Below are 14,476 nucleotides of genomic sequence, written 5' to 3' on the forward strand. Positions count from 1 at the left end.
CTGCATCTCTGGAGAGGCCCGTTCATGGTAAGCGGCAAGCGGATTTGCCAGGGAAGAGCCCTAGTAAGAAGGGAAAGTCGGCAGAGGGGAGGGTCTTAAAGGTAAAGACCCAATTGTGACTCAAGAGACCCTGCCTGTCGAGGGTTGCGATGGAACCCAGGCTCTTTTCAAGCCGGTGACTCTTTCGAAGGATCAGGCGACCCAACAGGGGCCTTATTTTGATCCTAAATGGAAGGTGGGTATTGAAGATTCTACCCTTCGTAACCCGAGGGTGGCTATAGAGATGGCGATGACGAGCGTCTTGCGAAGAGACTTGGCGGAGATGGAGAAGTGTTCGCATTATTCTTTGGGCCGGGACATGGTCGCTTTGGCGAAGAAGGTGTGTGCTTTTATCTTAATTCTCCGGACGTCCTTTAGGGTTTACGAATACTTATTTCTCCCCTTTTTGTTCACAGTTGTCAAATATTTGTTCTTATACTTCACGGCGCATGGACAAGTACCAATCTCTCTATGCTCACACATCCAAGGAGGTAAAGAATTACGCGGATTCGCGGGCAAACGATAGGAAGGTGTTCGAGAAATCCTTGGCAGATGCGAGAAAGCTTCAGGCAGATGCCCAGGCTGAGCTTCAGAGGGTAAAGGACAAACTTAGCCGTGAAAAGGAGATCCGTGCTAACCTCGAAAAAGTGCGGGACGAGGTTGCGCAGCGTGAAGGAGAGATTCGGTCCCTGGCGATTGCCGAGTTTCGCCAGTCTCAAGAGTATCAAACGGATATGGCACTTCATGTCCTGGAGTTTGAGGCGAAGGGGTTCATTGACTGTCAGAACCAGGTTAAGGCCATAGACTCCACATTTCCCGTTGACAGGCTGGAGGGACCACCGAGGACCGAACTTTCCGAGGGAGAGGATTCGGAGGCGACTGAAGCGAACGAGGCAAACCTCGCGGTTGCTTCTCCTGGAGTGGAATCCTCTGTCCCGCCCATGGGAGCGTCCTCTATTGGAGAAGATCTGGAGAAGGATGCTTAGGGGCAGGGCCCTTGCAATTTTCTTTTCTCTTTTGTTATGAACTGGATTTGTAAAATTAAATTTTATTGTGGTGTGTGACGGAAGGGTTCGTCCTTCGAGGCGATCCCTACTCATGGTGATGCTTTTGAAACATTTTTACCTTTTTACTGGTGATAGTAAATTTTTTCCTGATTCTGGCGATATATTGATTTGTTTTTTGAAGCAGTACTTTGTAGATAGACTCTTCACCGAGCCTCTTTGGGCATCGGTTTATGAGTCACATCCTTCAAGTAGATAGATTCTCTACCGAGCCTCTTCGGGCACCGGTTTATGAGCTGTGTCTTTCAAATAGATAGACTCTCTACTGAGCTTCTTTGAACACCAGTTTATGAGTCATATCTTTTAAGTAGATAGACTCTCTACCAAGCCTCTTTGGGCACCGGTTTATGGGTCATATCTTTTAAGTAGTTAGACTCTCTACCGAGCCTCTTGGAGCACCGGTTTATGGGTCATATCTTTTAAGTAGATAGACTCTCTACCAAGCCTCTTTAGGCACCGGTTTATGGGTCATATCTTTTAAGTAGATAGACTCTCTATCGAGCCTCTTTGGGCACCGGTTTATGGGTCATAACTTAGATAGGCTCTCTACCGAGCCTCTTTGGGCACCTATTTGCCTGTGAAATCCATTATTTTTCAAAAACTACTGTGGGCCCACTTGACATGATGATCCAAATCGTTCATCTGTTGGCCACAACTTAAATATGTTGTATCTGGTAAATAATCTCGATAGGATGATCCTAACTCCCCAATCTATAGAGGTATCTAAAATGTGCAGTCTCTCTACAAATCGGAGGGTTAGGATCATCTCGTGGAGATGCTTATTTAATTTGTGGCCCAACATATGAACGGTTGGGATCATCCTATGAAGTTAGTCTCACAGTATTTTTTTTGAAAAATAATTGACTTCGGCGTGCAGAATATAACCCCCCCTACCTACTTTGCACCATGTTTTGATACGGTGGGTCCTACCAATTTCCCTCAAACACATGAATAGGGTGGGGCCCACCATGTATACCAATGCTCACTATCTCCACCCAAATCCATACATAGAGTCAGGCCCACCATCTTACAACATTTATTTGTTGTGTGGGTCCGACCACCCAAATTCATATTCATGTATAAGGTGGGGCCTACCATTTTGCATCTTGCTTTGATAGGGTGGGCCCCACGATTTTAATGGAATGATAAATACAGTAGTTGGATTGTTGGGTGATCTTAGCTCACTTCCCAACGCTCCATCTCACACTACGCACGTGCCGCCGACACGTCCACTTTCTTACAGATTTTTAGCCTATCATTTGCCCCTCTTTGTCTACAGAAAGCTCTGCTCGTCCTTTCTCTGCTCTGCACTACTCTACTCTTCTGTTCCTTTCACTGAGCAATTCTCTTCTCAACTTATTTTCTTAAAACCCACTTCAAATTATCTTACACCCATCTTTTGAAGCTCTTATTTTTAAATTTAATTGCTGAAATGTTTGGACTTTTTTTTTTCTCTTTCCTCTTTCTATTTCTCTAACAAATGATACATCTGGGTTTGCTCACTTTCTGGGTTTTTTTTTGTTATAACTAATAAGTACTTAAAATTCGCAACCCATTGTAAGAATTTTCATCTTCTAGTAAATGATTTCTCCATCTGGGAAAGAACAGTGAAACTCATACTCACTCCACACCAAAAACCATTTTGCATTGTTCTTCACTTTCAAATCAAAATTTTAAGTAAAATGGGAAAATATTTCATGGTCTTTCTTAGTCTGTAGATTTTACACTCCATTTTGCACCAAATTTCAGCTTTGTTTGCTATCTTGAGTTTCAGTCCCTCCACAATTAATTTCCATAAATGGAAAGGACTTAGATTTAGACTCAATTATGTGACTAATTTCTAGTCTTTTAGTTTCCAGTAATAGAAAATTTGGAGTTCTTGTTTATTTGCTTCTTTCTTATATTGCTGAATTTTCATTTATGTGATGTAGGACATTGTTTGTTGTTTTCTTTAGATTTCTTATATTCCTTTTTGTTTATTAGTTCTATTTGCATTAGGATTATTTACAGATAGCAATAGTTATGTATAAATTAGGAGTCTAAATCGCCGCATTAGAATGTAAATATTTTTATCTGTGTTCTTTCTACATTTACCAATCTTTTCTTCTCAACCATAGAAAAACCTCATGGTTTTACCTTCCTTACAATTCTCATTTTCTTTGTTCTTCCATTCTCTTTTGCTCAATTGCTTCCCTCTGAAACCATGGCCTCGTTCCGAGTTCAACGCATTTTGGAGTACCCATCTGTTCTCAATGGCTGGAACAGGTGGACTAATTTCTGTTACATTCCTCCTTCTCAGTCTCTTAAAATCGTCTGCTCGGGAAACCGAGTAACCGAATTAACTGTCATTGGAAACAAAGGATCCCCTTATCCCAGTAAGGTCTTTTCCATCTCTTCTCAAACTCTATCTTCGAATTTTTCGATTGATTCTCTTTTCACCACTCTTTCTAAGTTGTCGAGCTTGAAGGTGCTGTCACTTGTGTCATTGGGTTTGTGGGGGCCTTTACCTGTAAAAATCAATCGATTTTCGTCTCTTCAAGTTCTGAATATAAGTTCAAATTTTATTTATGGGAAAATCCCATTGCAAATTTATTCTTTGACCAGCATTAGAGTCTTATTTTTCATGATAATTTGTTCAATGGAAGTGTTCCTGATCTTAGGAGCTTAACAGTTCTTGAAGAATTAGACTTGGGTTGCAATATCCTCGGACCGGAGTTTCCCTCATTGGGGAATAAGCTTGTCAGTCTAGTATTGAGAAACAATTCTTTCCACTCTAGTGTTAATTCTGAACTTCAGTCCTTTGATCAGCTCCAAAGATTAGATATCTCTTTCAATCAACTTGTGGGGCCAATCCCATCTCTTTTGTTCTCTTTACCTTCAATTCAGTACTTGGATTCGGCTGGTAATAAATTGAGTGGAGCTCTTCCAATGAATACATCTTGCTGAAATGGATTCAATTTTGTGGATCTCTCTCATAATCTTTTGATTGGAGGTTTGCCTCTCTGCGTCCGTTCTAATTCTTCAGACCGAATTGTGTTGTATTCATGGAATTGTTTGTCTTCGGGGGATTCAAAGTATCAACATTCAAACTCATTTTGCCATGCAGAAGCTTTGGCTGTAGTTATGCCAAGTAAACAGAAGGAAACATCAAAAACCAAGTTAGGCCTCTTACTTGGAATTGTTGGGGGTATTGTGGGATCTTTGGTAGCATGTATGATGTTAATATGGGTGATAGTTAGGAGCTTGGGGAAAAAGAATGAAGGGAACTCTAGATCCCAGAAATCTGTCATAGGAAAAACGTCAGTTCGGATATCCCCAAGACTGGGTACTGAATCTAGTAAGCTGTTCTTTCTCTTCCACCATTATTCATTGCTATCTGTCTATAGAATGACCATGAATGATATTTCTTTCACTTTACCATCCTTGAAAATTTCAGTAGAAATATATCCAAGTTTTCCAGACTTGCGTCTATGGTTTAAGGGCCTAATCTTTCTGAATTTCTTTTGTAATGTTTCTGCTTGGTAGTGTATATAGACTTTTGTAAAAGGATTCTTGCATGGAGCACTCAATGTTTCTTTGATAGGAATGATTAAAATATGTGAAGCCAATTTTATCTTTGACAAGGCATATGTCTCAGGCAATGAGGCTAGGAGCACTTGGGCTCCCACCATATCATGCTCTTACTTTGGAGGAACTCGAAGAAGCAACAAATAACTTCGAGCCATCGAATTTAATGGGGGAAGGATCTTAGGGTCAGGTCTGAGAGTGAATCTATTTCGGATGGAAAATATCACCTACTACTCTTAATAATAATCTTATATATTTGTTCGAAATGCTTGGGGACAAATGATCATGTAATAAAATGTTTCAGTATAATGTTGACTGTGTCACCCTAGCCACTGCATAGATTAACGAAGGCGAAGGAATAGGTAGATCATATATGAAATGTTAATACACTCTAAAGAAAGGATAAGGGAATGATGTTGTATTTTCCTTCTTTTATCTAGACCTGAATGGACTACCCAAGTCGTGGCTCTAACCATGACATAAAAGTGAATGTTTCCAATGTATGTGCCTGTGAGCATTGAAACGAAACTGATTACAGAAAATAGATGATAGATTTTTAACATCTGGTAGACCTCAATGAGTCCTGTTTATTTGCCCTGTTGCCACCATAATTTAAACATCCTATCTCCTTGATCAAATGGCTATCTTTTAGTGCTTTGCCAAGAACAATTTAACTGTTGATTTTTGGCTATGCCTGTTGTGTCAAACTCTTCTGAATACTAAATATTTTGTTCATGGGTTCAACCCAAAAATCCCCTCAAATTTCAGTCTATTAAGTGGTAAGGTAGTATAGACACCCCATTTTGACCGAACCTAGTAGCGTCGTTAGATTATAAATCCTGCTAAATCAGCGTTTTAGAGTCCCAATTTGTACCTTAAGATAGGTTAGGATCCCAGGTAGGTCCTTTTAAATTTTCGTTTGAATCCGTTAGAGTTTGCCTAGCAAACGAGCGAAGTTTCTAGTGTAGTGTAGTGTAGGAATAAGAGTGGCGATTTAGCCAGAAAAGGGGGTGTACTGGAACAAGGAAAGCCAGTTCAAATTTACTGCAGCTTGCTGTCCAGGAAGATATTTGGGTGTGCAGATTAATGTGTAGCTTAATTAAAGGGTGCATTATCTGGGAGCAGGGCAGTTTGGTAAATAGGAAAGATTCCTTTCTTCATCTCCAAGTTACAATTAGGCTTAATCATGAGTTAATGAGGTTTAAGGCTAGGATTAGTTGGGAAAGAATATTAGGAAGCTTCCTAGGAGGTTTAGAGGCTTTTGATCTCATCCCTTTATTCATAAAGGTAATTTGAAGGGCTAGGATCATAGAAAGGAAAGAGAATTTCTTGCCTTGTTTTCTAGTTGGACCCCCCCTGTAGGTTAGAAAATGTACAAAATACACTATAGGTGGCTGTCTAAGTAGGGAGGGGGGGGGTCTGAATATATCATTTTCCTTTAATAAAAACCCATACGAATTAGGGTTTTAAAGGCGAGAGGAGATTTTTCGTTGAAAAATTCTCAGAGGAGAGGGAGAGAAACAGAGAGCATAGAGAGAGTGAGAGAGGGATTTCGGCCTTCTTCTCCGGCACCATTTCCAGCCGGATCTATCATTTCCACCCTCACCCCAACCATCTTCTTATTCTTCTTCTTCTTCTTCCCTTATCTCCACCATCACCATCTCTGCAACCTATCTCCACCATCACCATCTCTGCAACCCACCTCCGCCATCACCATCTCTCAGCCACATCTCAAAACCTCTCCTCCATTGACCTCTAAAATCCTAGATCTAGATCTAAACCCATTTACTCCGGCAACGGCCATAGATTCCGGCCAACACCTTCTTTGCAATTCGCATCTCTCCCTCTTTACCACCACCACCCAGATCCTATTCCAATTTCATTTTTTTTATCCCCATCAAAACCCATCACCATCACAGCCGGCAACCCCTCTTCTCATTTCCCCAAGACCTCCTTCTCTGGCCTCATTTCCCGCCGAAAATCCGGCCATCCCATCCTCCACCGCTGGCTGATCCTCCACCATCATCACCGTATCCCATCGGAGAAGAACGGAGCTTGGGCTCCACCTCATCCGACGGGCCACCATAGCCTCACCTTCTTCCCCTATTCAACCTCCCATTTCTCTGTTTTTCATCACCATCTCTTACCCATTTCAGTAACCCCAGCCTAAAATTTGACCCCATAGCAACCACCTCATTTCAATATCCACCGCCACTTAGAAACCCACATCAAATTCTCCACCACCACCATCTTCCATCAGCCCAACAATCCAGGAAACCCTTTTTGATTTTTATCTCCACCATCACCCTTAGCTCCTTCCTCAAGCTCTTGTTTAATTTGTTCCAAAGCACCCTCTCCATTGCAATTCACTCAAACATAGTTCTAATCCCTAGATTTAAGATTCTCTTCTACTTGGGTTTCACCCATTTTTTGAGACCGAAACTTCCTAGTTCAGATATGTTCCTCTGGTTAGTAATTTCGAAAAGAGGAGAGAAGAAGAAGAGGAGGCTTTGGACCAGAGCAATTTATTTAGGCCTACTGGCGTTGGATAGAATAGAAAGCGATCAGCATTGGTGAAATTCTGGATTTCGTGAGTTGCGTGATTTGGGGCAAAGAAAGAGGGATCTTCATTTTTTCTCTCTACTGGCTATGTATTGGGGTTTATGCATTATATTAGTTTTCTCGTATATATTCTTTATGACTCCGGAGTTTACTTTGCTTATCATTGTTATCCTGTTATTCCATTTTTAGTGCCCAGTGCTCATGGAATCTGTTTAGGCATTACTTGGTTTTTTTCATATACCTTAACCATCCAGAACAGACCTACATCTATGACTTGATTATCATTTGTCATTTTCATCTAACTGTATTATGGATGGTTAAAACTTAACTGTACATTGTAGGGTTCACCTCGAACCACATGCTTCACTTTGCATTTTATTTGCAGGTGCACGGTTATTTTTATTATTTTCTTCTTTTTGTTTTTAAATTTAAAACTTTGAATTTCTGGACGCCTATAATATTCGTTTGAGTGGATAGGTTCTAATTGCTAAACCTCCCTCTTGCTGTGTGGTTATTACATGTTTGCAATGTGAGAACATTTTTTTATTTTTTCTTTTTTGAATGGTAATGTGGGAACAACTTCCACATGTCTTAATTCTGTAATTGTTTCTTTGTTATATGGCAGGGTATACTTTCTTAGAAGTTTTAGTTTAGGTTATTTCCTTTTTTGAATTTATTGAGGTTCATGATTTTTCAATAAATACAAGTTTGGCTTCTTGTGGTGGATGTCAAAACTGTAGATCTCACTTTTATATGGTCCAATTGGAGAAGTTTTGTACAAGATTGTTATACACTTTGAATGCTTCAGTTTGGTTGTGGCTGATTTGTTTTATGATGAAGTTGCAATGGACCCTTTTTTTTTTTTTTTTTTAATGGCACAGGGTACCCCTACCCCGTTTAGGAGTCCAACCTTCGTTCACTAAATATTATGGCATGTAGTTAAATTAAAGCATGAACCTGGGTATACCTTTTCTGCGAGAGCCCAGTTCAAAACTCCACTTTGACTATGTGTGTAATTTGTGACTTATTTCTCTACATGGACTTTAGGGTAGTGGGTATTGGTCATTTGATACAGAACGGAAGGTGTGTATTATCTGTAGTTGTGATCTTTTCCAAAATTAGTTTCCTATTTGTACTAGGGTATTTCATTAAGAAATCATTGTTGAGAAGGTGTTTATTATCTATAGCTTGTTTATTGTATTATCTTTAGGTAGAGTGTTTGTAGTCTTTTAGGTGCCCTTAACCCATAAGTAGCCCATTCATTGCAAGGGCAAGGAAAGAATCATCTAGAGCCCTATTAGGAGACATACCTTGTCTCATGAGGCAGTTCTCTTTTGAAGACAAGCCTCATTGTTTAGAGTTTATCTCTTAGGGAGTATACCTTGGATTTAGCATTAGAGGAGTCCGCCCATACGAAACAGGCTTTGTCTCATTTATAGAGTTCATCCTTTTAGGAGGCTTGACTAGCCTCATTTGTGGAACACCCTCATAAGTAGAAGACTAACTTAGTCTTTTTAGTTGCCCTGACCTTGCTTATCACTATAAGGGTGATGATAGGGGTACTGGGAGCTCACCTTTGTGTCTAGGAGGCATACCTTGCCTCGTTTATAGAACCCTTATTTGGAGACAAGCATTGTCTCATTTAGAGAGTTTCCCCTTTAGGAGGCTTACCCAGCCTCATGTTAGTCTCCCCTTTTTCTAGAGTGAGTTTTTGACTTATTTGCCCTTGTTTTGATAGTGTTATTAGAGAGTCTCTGACTCATTTTTACTCTCTTCTTTAGTGTTGGTAGCTAGGGGTTTCTCCTTTAGAGTTGTTGTCGTTCTTCTTTATTAGAGACTAGCACAGTCTTATTAGAGCTTTGCTTACTTAGGATTTTAGATTGTTTTCTTGTTCTTGGGGCACTTGTTTACTTGTTCGTGGATTGTTACATCTTGTTTTGGGATACTAATTTGTTGGTTTGGAATTTTTCTTTTACCCTAAGGCTTTTACCCTAGGGTGTTGCATTGTGTGTTCCCTTTGGCCTTTGACCAAAAGGGTGAAAGCATTTGAAAATTTAAAATCCAGAACATTTGAAATCTTAAAATTACAAGAACATTGAAATCATTTAAAATCACAAAAACATTAGAAATTTGAAACCCAAAAACAATTGAATATTTTAAAACCCAAAAACATCAGAAATTTAAAACAACAAAAACATTTGGAAAAATATTAGAAGCATTTGAAAATCAAAAACATTTGAAAACATCAAAAGCCTTAAATCATTTGGAGTGTTAAATTTTAGTGGTAGTTAGGAGAGTTCGATTTTCGAACTACGTTGGCTTCATCCTCTTCCACGAGGTACGTAGTGCAGCTTGGGATCTTTATCCCAAGTCCAGCCAAACTTTGTAAATAAATCATTTGAATTATTTAAAAAGCACAAAAATCTTTTAAAACCTTGTTTTCAACAAGATCTTCTTCTAGAGTTAGGAGTTTGTCCTAGATAGAGAGTTTTAGAGTTAGGAGTTTGTCTTTTGATGTGTTGTGTGTTTTGTTTGTGTTAGAGTTAGGAGTTTGTTGCGTCTCCATCCGATCAGTTGGCGATTCACATCACCGACTGATGACTAGGTCTAGGATGCGTTAAAGATCCCATTATTTTTCTTAGGACACACGGCCTAGTTACACATAGGTTGTAGGAACCACTTGCATTAGCTTAGGGCTAACTTGCGTTTAGTTAGGGCATATAGGGTGTCCTAAAATCCACAATCCACTGGAATTTAAATAATTGCACAAGAAGCTTTAATAACTAGTCCGGTCTTTCAAGTCGAGTCTAGGATAGAGGTCTAGATGTCTTAGGCATCATAGTTTAGAATAAGTGCGAAGAACTACGTTGCTTTGATTCTCGTGGAGGCGGGGATACGTATGCATCTTTGGATGAATACTAGACCATCCAAAGAATCGGGCGAAATTCGTTTAGAGTTTAAGATTTGTTGTATTGCGTCTTGTGTGGTATCAAGTTATATTGCATGTTTTGTTGTGCTTTCTTATTTTCCTGTGCAGACCTTATACCTTTAGCTGTAGCATGCATGTGTTTGTCCACCAGAACTTAGACACCCATTAGGTAAGTCACTCATAACCTAGCTGTGATTAGGTGACACTTCTTTCGTTCATCTCGTGTGTGCTTATTATTTAATCCCCGGGACATGCATGATTAGGTAGACGTTTTCTCGGGGATATTTTATTCCCATTTCACATGATTTTGCCCAAAATTCTTTGGAGTTAATAAAAAATGGCATAAGAGACTAAGTGCTTACAGTCGGACTAATTGGGGGTGCTCTTCGGACCTTCTCCATTCGTAACCAGGCACGAGCCCATATATATGTATATATATATATATATATATATATATATATATTTCTGGTTATCTATTGCACAGAGGATTTGTTTTGGGGTTCCATGGCCTATCCATGGATGGCGACTCTGAGTTTGTTTTAGGTATGTCTTGGTTTGAGGATTTATCCTTGGATAAGAGGTATCTCATTTATCACCACTCGTGCTAGGCTATGAGAGTGGCACTTATTTTGAGAGTTCCTTGGTAGAGCTCTCCTTCACATGTGGAGATCTTTGAGGATTGCAGAGGATCTCATTTCCTCAGCACCCGTCCTCTCGGATCGGGGTCCACAGGTAGTGAATTTTATATAAAATTATCCTCATCAGTTCTCAATTCCCTTAGCAACCTAACTCCCAAGTTATGAATGGATCAAGAGCAAAGAAGAAATGTTTTTGGGTGTTTACAGTTAAAATCTGTCTGACGAATTCCACATAACTAAGATGGTTTTCGAATTTTTTATTTTCTCAAAATTTGAACAAGTAATCACACGCGCTCATGGTAAAGATCTCAAGGTAATATAGGTTATTTGCATACATTATAGGCTTAATTCAGTCGGTAATAGTGTTCAACTCTATCGAAAAATGTTTATTTTCACTTGTATGATTTGTTATTGTCAGTTCATTTTGAGTTTCCACACTTTTATAATTTCATGTAGTGAAAAGTTGGATCCTTCAAAATGCATCAATGCTATGTTTTATATTTCCACAAGTAGTTGATTGGATTTACTTTTTCTATGTTTGAAACTTCACTTGGTCAATCTTTGACTCGCACAAATCAACTTGATTTCAGATCTACTGAGTCAGTAAAACTCGTTGATCCACCCGATGCAATCAACTCGCTGGGTAAATCATTGACTGCCTGATTCAACCCACTTTTGCTTTGGGTTGACTTCTTGAACAATGATAAGATTTAAAGCACGACCATATCTCTCTCTAAAAGGTGTCTTTCAATCACTAGTTATATTTCAATCACTAGTTATATTTTTAACCTAATTCATAAAACATACCAAGTGATTTTTCTACCTACGTAAGACAAATTTGGGAGCTATAGCTCATGAACTAAAGTAACTCAAGAGGACAGTAAATTACAGTTTTCTTGTAATGTCTATGTCATTAGAGTTTCAGACATGGGCATCTCGTAGGAGGATTTCAGATGCCATACATGTACTCACGAATTAAGATAAATGAAAAAGACAAAAGATTTGGACTGTTCTATTTAATGTCCCAGAAATAGGGATAACATTCCCATTTTCATATGTTGCAGTTACCTTTCCTGATTATGGTGTATCTTACTTGACCAATATACAATATTTGAAAAACTGGAAGTTATTATTCTTTTCTGACTTTGGGTGATGATTCCATCGTCATATCTCCATGAATTTGATAGAATTTTGTAAATGAATATGGTTAAAACATCATCTCTACTAGACACAGACTAATTCACTTTCAATGTTGACATCTGAATAATTTCACATCATCTTGGCTTCTTTTGCAATTTTAGTTGTACAAAGGCTGGCTCAGTGACGGATCAGTGGTCGTGGTGAGGTGTCTGAAACTAAAGCAAAGGCATGCTCTTAAAATCTTAAAACAGCAAATGGAAGTAATTTCAAAGCTCAGACATCGCCATTTGGTCAGCATTCTTGGACACTGCTTTGTCACTTATGAGGAATCCCCTAATGCCACTGATACCATCTTTCTTGTCTTCGAATACATTTCAAATGGGACACTGAGGAGTCATCTTACTGGTAAGGGGAATAACCATTACCCTATTGCTTTTCAGCCATTAATATCTGAAATATCATAAGATTTCAATTCTTATAATTTATTTGGCAGAACGGCGAAAGCAAGAGATGCTGAAATGACCACAAAGATTAGCTGCTGCTACGGGAATTGCGAGAGGAATCCAATTCTTGCATACAAGAATTGTGCCTGGTGTTTTAAGAAATAATTTTAATATAAAGAATATTTTGTTGGATGAAAATCTCACAGCCAAAATTAGTGATTATAAGCTTCCAAGACCATTTATCAATAAGATTACTAAGGTCAGCTCCACTTAGAGTGAATAGTTCAGTTTTTAGTTTTTGTTAATATGAAGTATCCACATTTACTTAATACACCCCTAATTTTATTGATCTTTTTTTTGTTTGAACCAAAAGGTCTCAATTTCAGCTAATTTTCATCTTTAATAATGTAGGTCGGTTCTGAAAGCCCTTTCAATGGAGCAGAACTTGCGATCTTGACAGGTAAACAACCACCTTTTTTGATATAATGCTTATAGCTGGAGTGTGTCTTATATAAAACTCAAATCAAAATTAAGTGTAGTTTGATCATCGTCAGCCTAAAAAGCGTTTATATTTCTTACATGTGGGAGTGTATATAGTGATGACCACCAAGCATGTTACGGTGAATTCAGTACGAATTGGTTTTTACTTTCTTTATCTGCAGTACTGGACATGGTGATACAGAAGATGTTTATCAGCTGGGAGTTATTCTACTAGAAATTACTACAGGAAATCCCATCACATCTCAGACAGAATTGGATGTCTTGAAACTTAAGGTAAACAACCCATTCCTCCATTTTACTATTAATGCATTTAGAGAGAGAAATTGAAATGTTTTTTTAAACTATTTCTAAGCTATTAATCAGCTATTTCTAAAACATATTTCTAGTTTTTAAAAAACACGGAAATCTCTTCAGAAAATATCCAAGTGTTTGGATTATTCAAAAAAAAAAAAAAAAAAACCTCCTTTAATAACTGGAGAAAGAAGGTTTTGGTAGTATGTTACTATGTTAACAAAATGAATTCCTTGTATTAGGAAATTTTGAACCCATGATTGCGAGTTGTGACGCGTCATTAGACATCAAGATTGAATCATGAATAGATTTTTAGTTCATAATAGTATGTTGAAATTTTAGTAATTTTTTTTAAGTTTATGTATGTTTTTTTGTGGTTCACAGCTAGAGAGAGGCCTAGCAGAAGGCCCGAAAAAACTGAGGGGGGAAACTGATCCTTCCATTAGAGGTACTTTTGCCTATGAGTCCTTAAAAACTGCAGTTGAGATCACCATAAACTGTCTATCTGAAGATATTGGTCAGCGTCCATTGATAGAAGATGTTCTCTGGAACTTGCAGTATTCAGCTCAAGTTCAAGATGGATGGGCGAACAGCGAGAACCTCGGTACACATTCATAGAGATTAATCTATCCTTCATTTTGTATTTATTTTTATCACTTGGTGGTATTTCAAAAATTCGGATCATGGTACTTGTTTGTATATTTCTACCCATCCTATTCTCCTATGGTTCTTTCTATTTTTTATGACAGTGATTGATAATGAAGGGAGGATATGTTAAATGAGCAGGGGGAATAAGATGTCTTATAAAACGAGAAAATCCCGAAATAATCCCGAGAATTTAAGAAATATCACGATATTTTCATTTTTATAATTCATTGTGAAAATAGCATGATAATTTAATGATATTTTTTATTTTATACTTTTTTTCTTAAATTATACATTTTTATTTAGCCTACTGATGATATTTGTTAGAAAATTAATCAACCTTAAGCGGAAATAGATCGTTACCTCTGCCATGATGATCAAATTGAAGGTGCAGATGATGCACATTATCTGAACACGTTGAATACTCTCCTTAAAGAACTTAGTTTTGATGTGGCCTTCAGATCTATCCAAAGCCTTATGCTTAAATCAATGTGAATCCCAAGTAGGGCAACCATGAAACAGGGGGGGGTGGGAATTGGTTGGCTATTAAAATTTTAAGCTCTTTAAACTTTGATCTTTAATCCTAACACTTTTGCTTATTAATCTTTAGTTGAGTGGTTAGCCAAGTGGAATGATAATATAAACACGATAAGCATA

General features: G+C 38.3%; 1 pseudogene across 1 annotated transcript; it reads left to right on the forward strand.

Annotated features, from left to right (window-relative positions):
• The first annotated feature begins 1,137 nt into the window (after positions 1 to 1,137).
• LOC143883253 (putative LRR receptor-like serine/threonine-protein kinase At1g14390) lies at positions 1,138 to 13,937 on the forward strand (annotated as a pseudogene). Its single transcript, XR_013252343.1, has 9 exons — positions 1,138 to 1,294; positions 3,221 to 4,447; positions 4,728 to 4,860; positions 12,101 to 12,344; positions 12,433 to 12,641; positions 12,794 to 12,842; positions 12,980 to 12,992; positions 13,045 to 13,156; positions 13,559 to 13,937. The product of XR_013252343.1 is annotated as a putative LRR receptor-like serine/threonine-protein kinase At1g14390 (transcript).
• Positions 13,938 to 14,476: the final 539 nt, after the last annotated feature.

Source organism: Tasmannia lanceolata, unplaced genomic scaffold (assembly GCF_043159265.1).
Source record: "Tasmannia lanceolata isolate RefF3 unplaced genomic scaffold, GAP_Taslan_0.1 ptg000008l, whole genome shotgun sequence".
Lineage (NCBI taxonomy): Eukaryota > Viridiplantae > Streptophyta > Magnoliopsida > Canellales > Winteraceae > Tasmannia > Tasmannia lanceolata.